Consider the following 12,869-nt stretch of genomic DNA (forward strand, 5'->3'; position numbering starts at 1 on the left):
AGACTCTCCTCCAAGTACTCATAGGAATATTAGAGTTGCAAGTGGCCTGTAAGTATACGGTTCATCTAGGAGAGTCAGGGGATGGTGACAGCTCCCGGAGGGCAGGAATTGAGTCCTCTTCTTGTCCCGGGTAGGCCCATTTGAGAGCCAGTTACATGTTGGAAAGATAGACAATATTCTATGTTGATGTGATAACGTTGTTCCTGGGGGGAGGTGAAGAGCTCGGCGGAGAAAAACCACCCCTACTGGGGTCATGATGATCTTACGCCGGTCTTCTGTATTTTCTTTATATTGTCTCTTTGAACAGGGGTCAGTAGCCAAGAACTGGAGCAGAGTCCACGTTCCCTGATCATCCAAGAGGGAGAAGATTTCACCATAAACTGCAGTTCATCAAAGACTTTCTATACCCTGGGCTGGTACAGGCAAAAGAATGGTGAAGGTCTAAGCTCCTTGATGATGTTACAGAAAAGTGGGGAAGAAAAGAGTCATGAAAAAATTACTGCTAAGTTGGATGAGAAAAAGCAGCAAATTTCCCTGCATATCACAGCCTCCCAGCCCAGCCACTCAGGCATCTATCTCTGTGCAGGAGATACACTGTGATCTCCAGACCTGTACAGGCTGTCCCCAAACATGCAGCTGGGCCACAGATGCTCTGTTGACACAGGGCTCCAAAGGGGTGACTGGACACTTGCCAAGATGAGAAGCCTTAGGAAGATGCCGTAGTCTCATTGCAAAACAAAAACAAAAACAAAACAAAGAAACAAAAGCAAAAATTCAAACAAAAAAAAACAAAAAACAAAAACACACACAAGAAGAAGAAAGTTCTGGAGTGAGAGTAGGGGAAGCTCTACCTTGATTCCCTAATTTCATTTGATTTTCTGTCTAGGTAATTCGTACTTTTTAGTAGATAGAACCTCAAACTGGGATAAGAATGGCATGGATTTCAGTGATTTTTGCAATAACTGTGCACAAACCTTGTGCCTTTAGTGTCCCAAGGAAACTCTTTCCCTTCTGCTACTCACTCAGCTTATTAACAGAAAGAAATTCTGAGTCATTTAGGAGATTCCTTGTGGCATTTTAGGCCTATACCATGAGTATCAGGGCAGCAATATTGTCGCACTGGGAGGAGTCAGGGGCAATATTTTTTTCCTAAGTTTATATTACAAATATAGAGATAGACAAATGGATGGATAGATAAATGACAGAGAGACCGAAAACAGTTCTCAGACTGCCCCTCTCTTCTCCAACAATAGGGCCTCACCCGTTCTCACTGCCCATTGGCTGCAGCCCCTCACTCTGATGTAGTTTCAAAAAGAAACAAATTATATTTCATCCTTGCAGCAGCATTCATCTTACAGACATTTTTCCCACTTGTCTTATCCATTGTCTTTGATAAAAGATGTGCACTTAAGGCCAGATGCGCATGCAGAGATTTTGTCCTTAGTTTTTCCCCATCCCCACACCTTTATGAACCTCCCTCCTATCAGCCACTCCTGCTTTTCCCCAAACTCCTAATGTACCCTGCGACCTTTTAACACCCTTTTGCCCACCCAAAGCCTAATGTTCCCAGTCACCAAATTGCTTTCCAAAATCTTCTCCCACTTTATCGATTCCATAACCATTTCCCAGCTCAGTCTCCAAAATGAAGTTGGTTTGTAACCTAACATCTCAGTGCAACATTCTACATTAGCTCTCCCTGGATTGCTTGTATTTGAAAAGGGAACATTGGAGGAGATTCAAAGGGAGTCACCTCCAATGGTGCCCTTTCTCTTAGGGTGACTGTTGGAGAGAAAGGAGATTTTGTGTCAAATGCTGTTTCCCACACTGCTAAACCATGGTGTACCCATCTGGGGTGGCTCCCGTGGGCAAGGGTACAGGCACCACACTGCAAAAAAAAATTTTTTAAATATGTTATTATTCAAATTTGCTTAGAAGGATAATATAATCCAGAAAAGAAAAAGAACAGAGATTCTATTGCTTGACACTACACACAGTAATTTGTAGTATCTCTTATCTAAGATAGACACAATCTACGTACAATCATTGTGATAGATGTGTGCAACACACAACATGGAAAGAACCATGGCCATTTAGATTCAATACCATAAAAGGCATAGAATGACAGATATTATTATATGCATTTTACTCATGGGAAAGCTGAGTGAGAGAAGATATTAGCATCAATGAATGCTTTTGAAAACTGGAATTCTAGGGGAACACATTGGACGCCACAGCCACTCCAGAGACATAGAGGCCACTCGCCTATCACGTGATGAATCCTTACCTTGCCTGCTTCCTTTTAGTAGGTGCCCCTGAACAAATTTTCTGAAGCCAGAAGGCAGGTTGTGCAATGCATTCTGTAAAATGCATATCAGAAAATGATGGAGATGTGGTATATACACTTGGAAATCAAAAAGAATGAAATCTTGCCATTTGCAACGATGTGGATGGAACTACAGTGTATTATACTAAGTGAAATAAGTTAGGCAGCGGAAGACCAATATATGATTTCACTCATATGTGGAATCTAAGAAACAAAACAGATGAACATAGGGGAAGGGAACCAAAAACAAGATTAAAATAGAGAGGGAGGCAAAGCATAAGAGACTCTTAAATACAGAGAACAAACTGAGGGTTAATGCAGGGGAGATGGGTGGGGGATGGACTAAATGGGTGATGTACTTGGAGGGCATTTGTTGGGATGAGCACTGGGTGTTGTATGTAGGTGATGAATCACCAAATTCTACTCCTGACACCAATACTACACTGTATGTTAACTAATTTGAATCTAAACTTAAAAAAAATAAAAAATGATGGACACTGGGTTACTCTGCTCCTGACCCCACCAGGTAACTGAGTTAGACCTTTTTTGAGTCTCAAATCTCTCCACTGGGACAATGTATGCAGCCTATGTATCAGTGTCCTGCACTTAAAAGTGGTGGCCTCTCATATTTACTTTACTTTATTTTTCTGGGGTTCCTGATTGATATCTATTTTCTCCTCCAACTTTAAATAGTAATAATCTACCCTTTTTTGGCAGGGTTTTCATTCTGCACAAGCTCACTAAAGCCATTTGCTGTGCTTGATTTTCTGGCAGAGTCATTCTAGTTAGAAAATTATCTGAACAATTAAATTAGAATACATAGCAACTGTATTTCTTAGGTTGTAGTTTGCACACTTAAGACATATATGGGTCCTCTCATTAACCTCAGTGTTTTTGAAAGTTTTCCTACAAATTCCTGCTAACAGCTAGGAGAGTGAGGCTGTATGCTCATAGGCCCGTGAGATGTTGTCTACTATAGAGATGATATCTCTTTGAAATCTCATGTTCTGTCTTTAAAATTCATGTGTCACATTCTATTCTGTAATATGCCCTCATTTGTTTCAAAATACCAAAAAAAAAAAAAAAAAAAAAAAAAAAGCTTTAAATTCAGGATCCAGAAAAGTATGACATGTGCTTACTGTCACCCTTCATACACTGCTACCTGGCCTGTTCTCTGTTAGGGGACATAAATATTCTGCCAGCAATCTCAAGAAAATGGGGGTGCTTTCAAGCCCTAAGACATCAGGGATTCATGGAGAACTGGAACAGTGGCTCATCATCAGGGAGACTGCAACAGCCACCTTGATGATTACAAGGGGGCAGTAGATCTAGTGATAAACTTGACCTGTCCTCTTTATGCCTCCCACATATCATTAAAGATTACCAGATTAATGCAAATTTGTTTTTATCTAAAAGGAGATGTCCCGGTTTTTTGTTTATTCTGTTTGCTTTGTTTCTTTTTTAAAAAAATGCATTACTTTAATAAAATATTGCAGCATCACTAAAAAGCAAGAAAGGGCACCTGCCTGGCTCAACTGGTAGGGCTTGTGACTCCTGATCTCAGAGTTGTAAATTCAAGCCACACATTGGGTATAGAGAAAGAAAGAAAGAAAGAAAGAAAGAAAGAAAGAAAGAAAGAAAGAAAGAAAGAGGAAAGGGAAAGGGAAAGGAAAGGAAAGGGAGAAAAAAGAGAATGTTAGGTTGCCAGTATTTTTGCTTTAGGAAAAGGAATAGAGAAGAAACAAGGTAAATATACACACAGAAGTAACCCTCTGGCAAACCTAGACCTACAATTAGCATTGACCCTAAAAAAGCCCTGCTTTCCTAAGTCTAAGAAGCACAATGGGATAGAAAATGAATGCCCTGGTCAGTACAAGGTAGGAAGCTCATTTATGTAAATCAGGATAGAAGCTACAAGGTGTTCCTCAGGCACTCAGCCCAGATCCTCGGCATTTGAAACTCCAAGTTGTCAGATCATTTTTTTTTCTTAAAGACAAAACTTCCCCTCTAAAATTCCATTCTATAAAAATGAGTCTTTGCTATTATTCAAAGTTTTATTTTCTTCTTTTAAAAAAGTCAGAATGTTCACCCTACTCTGTCAGTAAGCAACGGTAACCTTTTTCCTGCATTGTCACTGTCAGGGTCCTTTTCTCTTTTCGTTCTCGTCTCTGCCTTTCATGTTAAGGTAATCTTGTCAAATGCCCTGTGATCCCAGATGCTCATTCATACTTAGTGGGATATGAATGTGGGATCTGAGCAAAGGAGGTGGCTCTGGTTCCTCTGTTTTTCAGTATTTGCCTCATTTAGTTCTCAATTGAACTTGGTATCCCAGACTCTTATATGCCTCTTTAGTCAATATCTTTAGAAAAAAATAGGGTATTTTTTTTTCTCCATGAAAGCAGGTGGAAAGGAGTGGACATCTGACTTTTCCAGGTCAGGATGGGAGATCTGAGAGTATAACTTGATACTTTATACTTTATACCTGGTACATTCTGTTTAAAGTTCCCTTACCCTGCACCCCTCACTCTGATCTTCTGAAGTATCAAGTGCCCAAATTCTTGAGATTTTCAGAGCACCTGGGTTTTGGTTGGCATTGCCCTCTGTGGGCCCTTAGGATTCAACTTTCTTCAGTCAGCTAAACCAGTTACCAGTTATCTGTTCACAATCAGTTCCCTAAACGTCTTACAGGCCGTCATCATCTCTTGTCTCTGTTCTATATGTCCTTTGAGGTTCGTGACTTTTAAAAGAATGTTTACTCTCAGTGGTTTCTGAGAAAGGCACAGAGAAAAAAAATATGTCTCCGATTCACCATGCTTAATCATAAATCCAGCTCTCACTGATTTTCCAGGGAGATATTATAAGGTGCCCAGGTGCAGAGTTCCTGTCTGTCTTGTTCATATCTCTGTATTTCCCTAGCAGATAGTGGGTACTCATAAGGGTTCATCAAATGAATGGGAGAAACAGAATTATTTTTACAACTCTCCAATAGTGGCATGAAAGAACAGCAATCCAGTGACAAGTCATAAGGGGGCGGTGTCTCCATTCAGACTTAACCTTCAAGATCAGCTCCAAACTCAGAGAAACCTCCAGTTAGAGATCAGATTGGCTGAAACACAGAACAGATATTTTAACATCACGGTGGTATTTATAGCGTTACACGAAGCTCAGAGGAGTTTCTTGAAGCAAAAACCCTTTTAGGAAATAATTCTTTGCTGAACGACTTGTGATAAGGATGCTCCTCAAAGGTTCATTAATATTCTTGTGGACGCAGCTGACATGTGAGTCTTGGGGGTTTCTGAGTCTCACACAGAGAATTCTAAAGAGGTGGAAATTCTGTGAAGGCAAAAGGTGATGTTTTAGTCAGGTCTATGAAAAGAGAAGCAGAAGGAGAAAAGCTAGACAGGGAGGGAGGAAAGAAAAAAAGCACAGTGGTAAAGCTGGGAGTTAGGGAAGAGTGCCCATCACAGCTCCAACAAAAGTGACCTAAAAAATGATTTTGAATACCTTCTTTTGTCTTTCTAAACAGGGGTGAATGGCCAGCAGGTGAATCAGAGTCCTCAGTCTGTGTCTGTTCGGGAAGGAGAGGATGTCTCCATGAACTGCAATTCCTCAAGTACAATCAACACCTTACTATGGTTCAAGCAGGATCCTAGGGAAGGCCTTGTCCTACTGATAGCCTTATATAAGGCTGGTGAAGTGACCAGAAGTGGAAAACTGACTGCTCAGTTGGGTGCAACGAGAATGGACAGCTTCTTGAACATCTCATCCTCTGAGACTAAACATGCAGGCACCTACTTGTGCAGTGCACAGCACTGTGCTCCCCGAGCACCTGCAACCTGCACATAAACTTGCAGCTGGAACCCTAGTCACTATGCTGCCTCGAGCTGCTGCTCCTCTTGGCATGAAATATGAACATACACACAACCTATGTGCCCTGCTCTCCCATTACTGCAAACTCTCATGGGGCATTGGTGGTTCAGTGGTAGAATTCTCACCTGCCATTACTGCAAACTCTCATGTATTCAAGGCTTTATCTTCTAAAGATTGTGCTCTTTGCTTAATGAACACAACTCCTTTTTAATATGTAGAGAGATTTATTTACTTTATTTTGTCAGTACGTAAGGAGAAATGATCAGTACAAAATCACAGTAGAAGATTTAACACATCTCTCTTTAAAAATGGATAGATATCAGTGGAGGAGAATTGAGAGTTCAGGAGTAAACCCAGACATCTATAGGCAAATGATTTTTAACAAGGGTGCTAAGACCATCCAATGGGGAAATGGTGCTGGGACTACTGGATAGCCACGTGCAAAAGAATATACACCTATTCAAATATTAACTCAAATTGGGGCACTGGGTGGCTCAGTCAGTTGAGCATCCAGACTCTTGATTTTGGTTCAGGTTATGGTCTCATGGTTTCATGGGTTCGATGCTTGCATCTGGCTCTGTGCTAATGGCGAAGATTTTCTCTGTCTCCCTCTCTCTCTGCCTCTCCCTCGCTCATGTTCTCTCTGTCTCTTTCAAAATAAATAAATGAAAACTGAAAAAAAATTTCAAGTGGATCAAAGATCTAAATGTAAGAGCCAAAACTATAAGCTCTCAGAAGAAAATACAGGCAAAATTTTGGTGATCCTGGACTATGTAACCATTTCTTAGACATGATATCAAAAGCACAGCAACCAAAGAAAAAAATAAACTGCACTTTATCTATAGTAAGAACTTTTGTCAGAGACCACAAAGTTTTCCACCAATGAAAATGAAAAGACAACCCACAGAATGGAAAACTATATTTGCAAGTCATATATCTGATAAGGACACAGTATTGAGAATATATAAAAAATAACTTACAACTCAACAACAAAAAGGCAAATACCAATTTTAAAATGGGCAAGGGATTTGCACATAATGGAATATTACTCAGCCATAAAAAAAGAATGATATCTTGCCATCTGCAACAACATGGATGGATCTAGAGGGTATAATGCTAAATAAAATAAGTCAGTCAGAGAAAAGCAAATACCGTATGATTTCTCTCATATGTAGAATTTAAGAAATAAAACAAATGAACAAAGAAAAAAGAGACAAACCAAAACACAGACTCTTAACTATAGAGAACAAACTGATAGTTACCGCAGGGAAGGTGGATGGGGATGGGTGAAATAGTTGAAGGGGATTAAGAGTACACTCATCATGATGAGCACTGAGTAATGTATAGAATTGTTGAATCACTCTATTGTACACCTGAAATTAATATAACATTGTATGTTAACAATACTGGAATTAATTTTTTCTTATTTTTTCTAAATGTTTATTTATTTTTGAGAGAGAGAGACAGAATGTGAGCAGGGGAGGGGCAGAGAGAAAGAGGAAGACACAGAATCTGAAGTAGGCTCCAGGTTCTGTGCTGTCAGCACAGAGTCTGATGTAGGGCTTGAACGCACGAACTGTGAGATTATGACCTGAGCTGAACTCAGACACTTAACCGACTGAGCCACCCAGGCATCCCTGGAATTAAATTTTAAAAAAGCATAAAATAATTTAAAATAAATAAAAAATAAATGAACCAATTAAGACAGTTAAGAAAGGGAAATTAAAAAGAAATTTCATTTATGAAAATAACTGAAAATTTTTAAATTAAAAATATGGACAAATATAAACTAATCATGAATATGTAACATAAAATACTATGAGTAAAGTTTATCTTAGAAATGTGTGGAAGGCTTAACATTAGGAAAATCTATTCATATAATTCCAACATTAGCAGATTAAAGGAGAAAAATGACGAGTATCTCAATGGGTAGTACTTTGATTTATTATTATTATTTTTTATTTCAGAGAAAGAACGTGCATGCGAGTAGTGGGGGAAGGGCAGAGGAAGAGAGAGAGAATCTTAAGCAGGCTCCACGCTCTGCATGGAGTCCTATGTAGGGCTTGATCCCGTGACCCTGGGATCATGACCTGAGCCGAAATCAAGAGTTGCTGCCTCCACTGACTAAGCTACCCAGGTGCCCCAATAGTATTTTTAAATTAATGTTTTATTATGGACATCTCCAAACAAGCACAAAAGAAAGAATAATATCATAAATATGTACTCATCACCTGAATTCGACAATGATAAATTATCACTCTATGACCAATCTTTTTCATCCATACTCCTTTTTTCTGACCCTTACCCAGCTGAATTATTTTAAAGCAAATTCTAAACGTTAGTCATTCCATCTATAAATAATTCAAAATACATCCCTTGGGATAGGTCCGTATTTTTAACATAATCAGAATTACATGATCACATCTAAAATATGTAGCAGTATTATTTGTTTATTAAAGAATACATTGATAATACTGATTCTTTGAGATTTGTGCAAATATACATTATAGTCTAATGTTTAGTTATTTTTTATTATCTGCATGTGCTTGAGAAGAAATATCCTCTCATTTTTTGTGCAGAGTTCTATATATGTCTATTAAATCAACTCTGTGTGGGTCTTTTGTATAATAAATAACATTTTGTCTCCTTGTCCTGTCAGTAATTGATAGAGATATATTGAAATATCACTATAAGTGAATTTTTCAATTTCTACCATTCCATCAATTTTTGCTTTATGTATTTAATATTAAATACATGGAAGTTAAGAATCATTCCATCATACTGGAATTAAGTAAACTTTTATTATTGATTAAAGACCTTCTTTATCCCTAAAAATATTTCTTGCCTTAAAGTATTTTTTTCCATTATTAACATAGATTCATAAGGTTTTTTTTTTTTTTTTTGGTTAGGATTTCCCTGCACATATTTTTCCATCTTTTACTTTCAAACTTCATTGACTCCTATGTTTAAGATGGTCTCTTTGAAAAAGATGTGACTAGATTCTGGCTTTGTATCAATCTTACAATCTCTACTTTTTAATGGGTGAGTTAGTTCTATTTACATTTTTTATAATTTTTCAGAATTAAGACTTGATTCCACCATCTTAACGTATTCTTTTTTTTTAATATTTTTTTAAGTTTTTTATTTTTGAGAGAGAGACACATAATCTGAAGCAGGCTCCAAGCTGTCAACACAGAGCCCGATGCGGGGATTGAACTCATGACCTGTGGGATCATGACTTGAGCCCAAGTTGGACTGCTTAACCAGCTGAGCCACCCAGGATCCCCTTAAAGTATTCTTTATATTTGTTTTCTCCTTTTCCCCCTTTTGCGTGTGGGGAAGTGATTCAATTTGTGTCTTCTTTTTTGTTATTTTTTTTTCTTTTGTTTTTTCTTATCCCATTTCCCCCTCTTTTGGTTTGGAAGTTACATGCTCCTTCTAAAAATAATCCTTTAGTATTTATCTTTGAAGATTTACCATGCATACCTAAAATCTAAAGTTAATCTATGGCTTAACCACCTTTCTGAAAAATTTTCAAACCTTAAAATACTATAACTTAAATTGAACTTTACTGGCTTCCATGCTATCATCAGCTGTTTTAGATCATGACTTTAAAAGGAAAAAACATCGCTGGGGCAAGCTGGGTGGCTTAGTAGGTTGAACATCCGACTTTGGCTCAGGTTATGATCTCACAGTTTGTGAATTCGAGCCTGGCATCAGGCTTCTCTGCTGTCAGCACAGCACTCGCTTTGGATTCTCCCTCACACTTTCCCTCTCTCTCAAAAATAAACATCTTTTTTTAAAAAGGAAAAGAAATTATTAATTATTAATATTGGCTTTTACTGCTGATATTTATTTAGATTATCCCTGTGTTACCAATTCCTTTGCTCACTATCCCTTCTTGCATCTCAGACCTTTCTTCTGAGATTATTTTACTCCTTCCTGAGGTACATCCCTTAGAATTGAAGTTTTGTTGGGGATACACTTCTGTAGCTTTAGTTTCAACTTCACCCTTAAAGATAGTTTACTTACAATTCTAGGTTCATAGCTATCTTCTATCAGCACTTTGAAGGTATTTTCCAGTATATCATGCTTCCATTGCTGATTTTAAGGGGTCTGCCTAGGTGTTTTTGCCATTCCTTTGTCAATAGCCTCTTTTATTTTCTGACTGCTTTTAAAACCTTCTCTTTGACTTGGCAGTATTTCTAAAACTTGGTTGTTTATACAAATAACCTGTGCAGGCATCCATTTGGAAGTAAAGGATTATGAACAGGTAAGTACAGTTCATTCCCTCTCTCTTTTTGTGACCCCTGAATCAGTGTTGATTACAAACATACTCCTGGTGGGGCACCTGGGCGGCTGAGTTGGTTGAGCGTCTGACTTTGGCTCAGGTCATGATCTGAGGGTTTGTGGGTTCAAGCCCGGCATCGGGCTCTGTGCTGACAGCTCAGAGCCAGGAGTTCGCTTAAGACTCTGTGTTTCCCTCTCTCTGCCTCTCTCCCGCTCATGATCTATCTCTCTCCCTCAAAAATAAACATTTAAAAAATATCATTTAAAAAACAAACAAACAAACAAACATACTACTGGTAAACATCCCAGTGCAATTTACTGGAATATAAATGAGAGTCTTTTAGGGGCTGCTATGAACTTACTCTGCTGTGTTATGTTAGAATTGGGGAGTTTTTTTGTAATGAAGCCTGAAATTAAAGAATTTAGGATTCAGCTGGCTAAAGAATGGAAATTAGTCGTGCAGCCCATCTAGCTAAGTATCCAGAGAGATGTAAGAATTAAAAGAATCCCAAACTAAATGGTAATGTTGTGCTAAGATTCTTGCCCTTACAGTCACATTACAAAAAAAAAAAAAAAAGACTAGAAGAACCCTAAATTTAATAAAATTATCAACTAAAAATTCACAATAAACATGATAGTGAGCAGAGAAACTAGGAACTATGTATTCAGCACTCAGTAAATGATTAAATAATTAAACATCTATACTACAGAACACTCCAGTCATTAAAGAAAAAATGAAGTAGAACCTCACATAATGGTGTGGAAATACATTTAACATAGACTGTTCAAGCGACAAACGAGTTACAGAATAACCATAAAATAAAATAAAATTTTATTTCCTTTAAATTTCATTTTCCCTTGATTTGAAAATCTAGCCATTTTGTCTTTTTTCACTCTCATTCAACCCCTTATGGATTGGGTCATGACAGGTCACCTTGCCTGATAAGGATCGTAAATATCTCATCTTCCCCAGAACTCAAGGAAATAGACTCCATATTTCCTGTTCCTAAAGCATAAAGTTCTGCTTGAATGAATCATGGAGACTCTTCTAGGAGAAACGAATGAATAAAGAAGATAATGAGACTTTTGATGTGAAGGGATAAAGAGGATTTGTAAGGGAAGCCAGGAGATGCTGGAGAGTCAGGAGGAGGGGGACATGCGATGTCAAGGCCCCTGATGCAAGAAAGGAATTAAAAATGGGCAAGAGGCAAGAAGGAGCAGCTGCTAAGACACAGTTTAAGTGCCCAAGAGCCAACCTAGTTGGCCTTCCCCACCCACTAGCCTGCTCTCCAGGTAAGTCTCCAGAAGGCTGACGGCCCCTAAATCTTGTTCCAGGTAAATTTTCACACTTCATGCAAGTGGCCACTTCTCTCTCTCGGCAGCAAGAACCCTTTCAGCCCCCAACCACACTTGAATACATTACCTTACAGCACCTTTAGAACAACTCAAGGCCAAATGGTGTCTTGGACACTTAGCAGGATGGTTGGGAGGTTCTCTAGCAACCATGCACCTGGGTGAGAAGGTGGGGTGGATGCCAGAATTGAGTACATTAGATTATCATGCACTGGGACAGTTGGGGGAGGGGCCACTTCTTTCTAAATGTTAAGCTGACGTTCTATCTAGTCATCCCCCCACCATTGCTTAAAGTCTATAATGCTTTAGAAAATTGTACAAAATGAGAAAAGAAAGTAACTTTATTTTGAACAAATCTATGATAGGATACAAAAAAAGAAAGTTTTGGATGGCAACATGTTGGGGGTATAGGGTAGAATTGCAAAGGATTTATATTTTCTGCCTGGTGCTTCCCTGTGGTTTCCAAATGTTCTGCAATGTCCATTTATTTCTTTAATAAATCAGAAAAAATGTATTTTCAAAGAATAAGTAGAAATCATTTTTTAACTTCTAAAGGGGAGAGACTCACATCACGATTTATGTAGGAATACTTATCCCAAAATATATGGATGAATATACCTTAGTAATATACAGTACAAAATGTGTTCCCCAGTGTTGTGTTGTCACCATCTGGAAATGTATTTAGTGCAAGAATTTAAAGAAAATAGAAGTCTATGGGGCACCTGGGTGGCTCATCGATTAAGAGTCCAACTCTTGATCTCAGCTCAGGTCTTGATTTCAGAGTCATTAGTTCAAGCCCCACATTGGACTCTGTACTGAGCATCAAGCCTACTTAAAAAATAAAATAAAATAAAATAAAATAAAATAAAATAAAATAAAATAAAATAAAAAATAAAAATAAAATAAAATAAAACAAAAAAAAACAAAACATGAAAATAGAAGTCTATAGAACAGGTGAATAGGATAAACAATGAATTGCTGGGTAGAAAACAATATTTTCCAGAGGGAAGGGTCTCAGTAGATTTAGAAATGA

The 12,869-nt window shown here is 38.1% G+C and overlaps 1 long non-coding RNA gene across 1 annotated transcript in view; it reads right to left on the bottom strand.

The window, feature by feature from the left end:
* Positions 1 to 12,869, bottom strand: part of LOC122468866 — a 58,500-nt gene that overhangs the window by 17,589 nt on the left and 28,042 nt on the right. The window lies entirely within an intron of this gene.

Source organism: Prionailurus bengalensis, chromosome B3 (genome assembly GCF_016509475.1).
Source record: "Prionailurus bengalensis isolate Pbe53 chromosome B3, Fcat_Pben_1.1_paternal_pri, whole genome shotgun sequence".
Classification (NCBI taxonomy): Eukaryota; Metazoa; Chordata; class Mammalia; order Carnivora; family Felidae; genus Prionailurus; species Prionailurus bengalensis.